General features: G+C 35.4%; 1 long non-coding RNA gene across 1 annotated transcript; it reads left to right on the top strand.

Annotated features, from left to right (window-relative positions):
* The first annotated feature begins 2,539 nt into the window (after nucleotides 1-2,539).
* On the top strand, nucleotides 2,540-3,623 carry LOC145803183 (uncharacterized). Its single transcript, XR_014345303.1, has 3 exons — nucleotides 2,540-2,645; nucleotides 2,749-3,017; nucleotides 3,246-3,623. It is a non-coding gene; the product is annotated as an uncharacterized LOC145803183 (long non-coding RNA).
* Nucleotides 3,624-8,343: the final 4,720 nt, after the last annotated feature.

Genomic DNA, 8,343 nt, shown 5'->3' with positions numbered 1-8,343 from the left:
ACACTTCCCAACAATTAGACAAATACGAAACACATTACAAGTTTGAATAAAATAACTTATAATCCAATGATGAAATAAAAACAATGTGAATTATGCATATTCTCCTCCTTTAGAGTTTAAAAATCATTAATTTTGACTTACATATTCATATATATGACATACAATATATAAAATTATATATTTTACACCCTGTTTTTTTTATTTTTTCGTAAATTTTTTTTCGTTACACCTGATTAACTACCATATATAGAGTTAATTGTAATCACATATTAGTATTCTTCTCACAATTCTTTATGATGGACCCTCTGCATGTGAGTTCCTACAAAATAAATTTGTGTATTCTACAATCCAAGACAGGTAGGAACCCTTTAAGTCCAACCCTTCCGACTCCCATCAGACATGAAAAAATTCCCCAGGTATATTACAATAAGAGTTTATTACACTATTTTGGACTACATTGAATTCCATTATTATTATTATTATTATTATTATTATTTTTTTTTTTGTGAGCAGGGAAAGCTTTGGTTTCTCCAATTGAGAGATATGCAGTTGTTCCTGATGACAACGTAAGTGTTCTTTCCACAGTCTTCATTGTCTTCATTACTGGTGTTTAAATAGTTGGTTTCTCCAAAAGATTATAATTTTCAACTGTTATCTATTTATTTGTAGGTCAAAAAGATAAATTTTGCCGAGGGGAAGATCTGATTCTAGAAGTAAGGAATTTGGAGCTTGATTTTTGAAATAGGCTCAAAATTGAGATCTTGTTGGAAATTTTTTAATTTTTGTAAGAGCATTTAAATATCCAATGTGCTGATTGGTGAATTTTAGATTTTATTTTATTATTTTATTTTTTTTTTAGGATTTGGGTGAATTTTATAATTTAAATATGCTTTTATGAACATGTACAGTTTAATTGTTCTTTGTAAAATATTGAATTTGATGGTTTGATCAATTTAAATTTTTATTTTTATTTTCTGTTATGATGTTTTTGTGAATAGAATGTAAATAATCAGCTCTTAGAGAGAGAGACGGCACCACCGTCGGAAAAAATAGAAAATTTTAATATTTTTATTAATTTTGTTACAGGTTTTACTTTTTGCGACGACATTATACTGTCGCAAAAAATAGAAATTTGATTATTTTTTAATTTTTTTTGCGACGGCATTACACTGTCGCAAAAAATAGAAAATTTCATATTTTTTATATTTTCTGCGACGGCATCACACCGTCGCAAAAAGTAGTGTTTTTTTTTAAAAAAAAAGACTATTGGCGACGGTATTTTTTACCGTCTCAAATAACATTTTTAGCGACGGTAAAATAGGGCTGTCGCAAAAAAGTCAAGACATTTCAAACGTTATTAGCGACTGCACGGTGCCGTCGCAAAAAGGCAAAAAATGCCGTCGCAAAACATTAGCGACGGCACTTACCGTCGCAAAAACTCTTTTGCAACCCCTGCAGTTGCGACCCCCCTCTTGCTGTCGCAAAAAGTCATTTTGCCGTCGCAAAAAGTATTAGCGACGGCATTAAGAGTATTAGCGACGGTAAAAAGCAAAAAGTCAATTTTTTTGTAGTGTAGAAAGTAAACAGACTTGTAGGTGAAACTGAGCATAGATATTAACAGCCTTGATACGTACCCCGGACCTAGAGCTGAGCAAAAAATCGGTGAAATTCGTAATTCGTTGCAATTCAGTTCAATTCGGTAGATTTAGATTGATTTTTTGAATTCGTAGTTTGGTTTTAGATTGAATAATTAAAAATTCGTAGTTTACGGATTGGTTCCGGATTGAATCCTACGGTTTCGGATTTGAACCGATCCGAACTATATATAAATAGTCTATATTTTTATTATATATATACCCTCCTGCAGAGTATCTTCTCTTATTCCATATAAAACATAAACACAAACCTAAACCCGCATAATATCTTCTTTTATTACTTTTGTTTGTTAGTTTTTAGTTTTGATTTGTAATGATCTAAATACTTATTATAGAATTAGTTTTTTTTTATGGTTATTTATATTTTAGAACAATATATCTCTATTATAGAAAGACATGTTACTATTGTGGAGCTAATATAGTGTTATGCTTATGTTTTTATGAAATTAAAGTATTATATATATATATATATATTTTTTTTTTTTATTATTTAATTATGTGAATCCATGGTCCTAAATCGATCTAATCCATATTTAAATGGATTGGTTCGAATTGGTTTCATGATTTAAACGGATTGGATTGGTTCTATTTTTTTGTAGATAACAGATTGGTCATTCTTTTATCTCAATCCTATCCAATCCGGACCATAATCACCCATACCCTGACTCCTCTCCCCCACACATTTGTGAGGGAGAGAGAAAAAAAAAAAAAATATATATATATATAATGAGTGGTTATAAATTAATTAGGGGTTGAGGTTATAAGTTTTGGGGTCCCAATATTATTCAAATATTAAATAAGATGACAGTGAGGGAATCTCCAAATAGATTTAAAAAAATATATAAATAAAACTGAGGTAGCAAATATCAATAATATATTCGAGTGGTAGGAAGAGTTTAGAAAAACACAAAAAAATGGGAACAAGCTTCGGCAACTCCACAAGGTTCTTTACTCGCGAATTCAATACCGCATCATATGAAACCGGTCATCGTAAGTTGACAATGCTATAAATTTCCATTCATTCCTAACCACTTTTAATTAAATCTCATTTTTATGTATGCATGTTTGATATTAACTTGAAAAAATCAAAAAGCCAATTTGAGCCAATATCGGCCACTGCACCGAGCAATACTGGAAGGCGATTGGGAGAGAGTGAAAGAATTTTACATGTCACATCCAGGAGCAGAGACAGATAGCATCACAGAGAGCAAGGATACGGCGGTGATGGTAGGGGTTATGTCGGGGCAGAAAATGGAATTCATAAAGAATCAATTGCAGTTTGGATATGTGGGTTTGAGAAGAGTGAACAAAGAGGGGAATACTGCACTTCATGAAGCTGCAATTGCTGGTCATTTAAAGGCTGTCCGTTTGGGAAGAACTAAAGTGGGATTTTTTGGCTATTTTAGTCACAAAAGACAAAATAGGCTATTTTAGCCACAAAAAACAAAACATCACATCCAACCCATAATCATTACACTCTTCTCTCACAAAAAAATTCAAAAAGCCCTTTCCAAACCAAGTTTTTTATCCCAGGCTAAAATAGCCAAAAAAGCCAAAAAGCCAAAAAGCCAACCCACTTCCCAAATGGAGGCTAAGTTTCTAGTGGGAGAAGACAGAAACTTGCTATCCATTTGTAATTCAGACGGGTATTTACCACTTCACTTGGCCGCTGCCTATGGTCAGAGGGAGATTCTGATTTATTTTCTGAGAGTAGGTGAGGAGCACAACCTACAGCTATCGGATTTGGAGTTGGATATGCTTATGCATCTTAAAATAACTGCCAGATTCTTTGGTAAGTATTACTACTGCCGCTACTATTATTATGTGATACACCTATTCCTCACAAGTTTTCATGGTCTTTACTGATGGCTAGTATTAGGCCTGTGCAAATAATCGAATCAACCAATTAATCCATTCAAACCGACCGAGCTGATGGAATATTGGATGATTTCGACCGCTGCTAGGGTCAGTTACGAATTACATGTTGGAAAAAATGGTTTTTTGGTGACTTTAATTAAATATTAAAGTGGGTCCCAACCATCTATTGTGTTGGGTCCAAGTGGGTCTAGATACTTTGCATTGAGATCTTTACACCACAGATAGAATGGCCAAAAACCATTGAGATTTGAATGAGAAATTACCTCATGAAGTTAGCTTCATGGAAAAAAGGTAATGAAGTTTGTAACTCCTGCATTTATTACAGAGTTTAATAGTGCATTAATGGGGCTTGTAACTCCTGCCTTTATTGCAGAGGTTAATGGTGCATTATGAACAGCCATAAAGGCTGGAGGCTCTTCCTCTCTCCCCTATACATGTATAAATTGAGACCCTCCTGTCAAGTCTCAAACACAGAAATTTTTACTTCCATTTTCACAAGTCAGTTTGCCTGAAAGTTCCTACAGTGAGAGAGTGCTGCCACTGTTTTGTTCGCTAAGCTAGACAGAGAGTGCTTCTGCCGTAGCTGATTTTGACTGTCGTATCCTGGGAGACGGACGCCGGGATTCCTCAAGCACTCGACCAGTGAGGCAGCGAAATCTATTTTAAGGAAACTACTTCCGTGCAGGCTTTAGTTTCGTCTCTTTACCCTTTTGTTGTTTTGTGTATTTCTGTTGAAATTTAGTTGTAATTATTAGCATGTGTTCTTAGTATATATATAATTTGATTTCTTCATAAATCTATTTATTTAATTTCAAAATTTGAACAACAAGCTTAAAACAGATTTCGCATATATGTTTTCCTATGAAATTGATCAAATAGATTTATATAGACATTTGTATAATGTTACTAGGAACTGTTGCGAAATTGCTCCCTATTTCAATGATTGTAAATTATGCAATGTGATTCTCTAATTGTTTAGTTTAATTAGAATGCTCTATCATAATTTGTATACTTAATTGTATTACTCTGATCTTATTTTATGAGTATGGTTCATCATTCCCCTTCTATGATTTGCATGAATTTTAAGGTTATAAAATATAATTTATTGATGTTGCAATTTTGACATGCTAATTCTATTCTATTCTAGGTTTTAATTTGATACATGCTTATTATTTTCTAGACTAGATTACATGATTTAATCTTTAGAATTTTTGCATGTTAATGGTTGAATGGTTATATACTTGAAGTGCTTGGTTATTAGTTTATTACATATAAACAATTCAAATTATTTACATAAACCGCATGCTACTTATTTGGTTTCATCCTATTTGTCTAATGTTGCATATGTATATTTTGATTTTGCATGCTTCTAGCTTTACTATCTAATTTGCATGTGAAATTGCTTCTAGTTTTCTAGAGTTATACACATAAGTTATTTCCATGAATAGTGTGTGATTTAATTGGATGAATTAAAGTTTGAATTAAATGTAGTTCTTTGGAGTTATAAAATTTGTGTAACTTGCCTATATTTATTTACATGGTTATTGTGAATTAAATTCTTATATAATTTATGGCAATTAATTTTTTAATTTAATGTAGAAGTTATAAGTTTTGTAACTTGTATAGTATCTTAATTCCTTAGTTATTTTGCTATTCTATGATTTGCTAGAAGGTTAAATAATAGTTGATTGTATGTACAATTGCTTTATATTATGTTGTCGTTTTCTACTAACTCTCTTTGTAGGCATACCTAAGCGTAGAAAGGAATTGTATGGACTACTTATAATCCTCAATTGGATTGGTTATTTCTCTTTATGTTTGAAGAAATTTTTTACTTGAGATTTAGTTGGTTTGTTTACCAATTTGTAGTAGCAAGTTTTATTTGCTTATTAGACGCATTTTATATGCATGTATTTGGTTGTAGCAATTTTAAATTGTTTGCAAGTTTAAATTGCTTGTAAGTTTGGATTTTGGTTTGGTTTTCTGGAATAGAAACCAAAGTGTTTAGCCTTGGCTAAAAAGGAGGTTTTATTTGTTCAGAAATGGCAACTATCACTGATGTTGCTGCTACTACTAATGTTGGTGGGGATCTGAACCCCGGGGCAACTGGGTTGCCAACCCCTACTGTTGTGACCTCTGTGGTCAACCATGGCGTTACTCCGGCTGTTCCAGGAGGACCGCTCAGTCATTATGAGCGCCCAGAGAAATTTGCTGGGGTGAACTTCAAGAGATGGCAGCAAAAGATGCTGTTTTACTTGACCACGCTAAACCTTGCAAAGATTCTGAGCGAGGATCCTCCAGCCGTGGCAGAGAATGAGCCTGATAGGCAGAAAGCCATGGTGCTTGACACATGGAAGCAGACAGACTATCTTTGCCGGAACTATGTGTTCAACCGCTTGGCAGACTCACTCTATAGTGTGTTTTGTTCCAAGAGCTCAGCAAAAGAGTTATGGGAATCTCTGGACAAAAAGTATAAGACTGAGGATGCCGGGGCAAAGAAATTTGTGGTTGGCTGGTTCCTTGATTTTAAAATGGTAGACTTTCAAACTGTGATAAGCCAAGTCCAGGAGTTTTAGGTGATCTTGCATGAAATTCATGCTGAAGGAATGCCTTTGAACGAGTCATTCCAAGTTGCTGTGATCATTGAGAAACTTCCCAATGGCACAAGCGCAAGGAAATGTCAGTTGAAGAGCTGGTGGTCCGACTCCGGATTGAGGAGGATAATAGAAAGAAAGGAGGGAGTACCTCCTCAGTAAAAGCAAATGTCATTGAACATGGCAAATCTTCTGGAATAAGAAAGAAGCCCTCTAAGTTGGGGCCTAGAGGTGGTGTTGCAAAGAAGCCGGCTTACAAGCCACTGGAACCAGTAATCGGTTCTTTGGGAAGTGCTATAACTGTGGTAGCAATGGGCATCAGGCTAGTGACTGCCACAAGCAGAAGAAGTCATACAAGACTAAATCTCGTGCTCATATGGCAGATTTACAAGAGCACTCCCATGAGGAAGATGATATGCACTTGTCTGCCGTTGTCTCTAAGGTGAATCTGGTAGGTTCAAACCCAAGAGAATGGTGGATTGATACTGGGGCTACACGCCACATTTGCTCTGAGAAAAAGCTGTTTACAACTTTCGAACCGGTTACAAATGGTGAGAAGTTGTTTATGGGAAACTCTGCTACCTCGATTGTTAAGGGGAAAGGAAATGTGGTCCTGAAGTTGACGTCAGGAAAAGAGCTGACCTTGAATGAAGTCCTGTATGTTCCGGACATTCGTAAAAATCTTGTCTCAGGGTCTCTTCTTAGTAAACATGGTTTTCGCATTGTTTTTGAGTCCGACAAGGTCGTTTTGACCAAGAGCGGAATGTATGTGGGTAAGGGTTATATGTTAGGGGGTATGTTTAAACTCAATGTAATGACTGTTATCCCAAAGATGAATAAAGATGCATCTTCTTCTGCTTACATGCTTGAGTCTTCCAATTTGTGGCATGGTAGACTAGGACATGTGAACTTTGAATCTTTACGTAGATTAATCAAGTTAGATCACATACCATCTTTTAAGATTAATCCAAAACACAAGTGTGAAACTTGTGTTGAAGTGAAGTTGACAAGATCTTCGTTTCATTCTATTGAAAGAAGTTCAGAACCGTTGGATTTAGTGCATAGTGATGTGTGTGACTTAAAATTTATACAATCACGTGGTGGCAATAAGTACTTCATCACTTTTGTTGATGATTGCACTAAGTATTGTTATGTCTATTTGCTCAAAAGCAAAGATGAGGCGATTGGCAAGTTTGTTCTTTATAAGAATGAAGTTGAGAATCAAGTAGGCCGCAAGATTAAGGCTCTAAGAAGTGATCGTGGCGGTGAGTATGAATCTCCGTTTATTGAGATTTGTGCTCAATCCGGGATTATCAACCAAACCACGGAGCCTTATTCTCCTCAATCAAATGGGGTTGCTGAACGGAAGAATAGGACGCTAAAGGAAATGATGAATGCAATGTTGATAAGTTCTGGATTGCCACAGAACTTGTGGGGGGAAACAATTCTCTCTGCAAATTACATTCTGAATAAAGTACCCCGGAAGAAGGTGGACAAGACGCCATATGAGTTATGGAAAGGCGTTAAGCCTTCGTATAAATTCTTACGAATGTGGGGGTGTCTTGCAAAAGTGGCGATTCCTACACCCAAACGGGTTAGGATAGGCCCGAAATCTGTAGATTGTATATTCATTGGTTATGCACATAATAGTAGTGCATATCGATTTCTTGTACATAAGTCTGAAATTCCAAACATACACAGGAATACCATTATGGAGTCAAGGAATGCATGTTTCTTTGAAGACATTTTTCCTTGCCGAACCCATGAAAGGGTTCCAAGGTCTTTGGAGAAATTTGATGAGCTTGCTAGTGAGGACGATCATATTGATGATTCAGGTGATGATCAAATTGAGGTTTTAGATGAGCCCAGAAGGAGTAAAAGGGCTAGGATATCCAAATCTTTTGGTCCAAACTTCTTAACTTATATGGTTGAGAACGAACCTCAAACTTTCCACGAAGCTGTGACTTCTCCTGAGAGTCCATTATGGAAAGAAGCGATCAAAAGTGAGATTGACTCCATCTTACAGAACCACACCTGGGAGTTGGTAGATTTACCTCCAGGTTGTAAGCCTTTAGGCTGCAAATGGATTTTTAAAAGAAATATGAAGGCCGATGGGTCAATTGACAAGTATAAAGCGAGGCTCGTTATCAAAGGGTACAGGCAACGAGAAGGCCTGGATTACTTTGATACGTACTCACCTGTTATTAGGATAACAT

This window comes from Camellia sinensis, chromosome 11 (assembly GCF_055761805.1).
Source record: "Camellia sinensis isolate YWXY chromosome 11, ASM5576180v1, whole genome shotgun sequence".
NCBI lineage: Eukaryota > Viridiplantae > Streptophyta > Magnoliopsida > Ericales > Theaceae > Camellia > Camellia sinensis.
The sequence above is the reverse complement of the archived record's forward strand: the minus strand, read 5'-3'. Positions and strand labels throughout refer to the sequence as shown.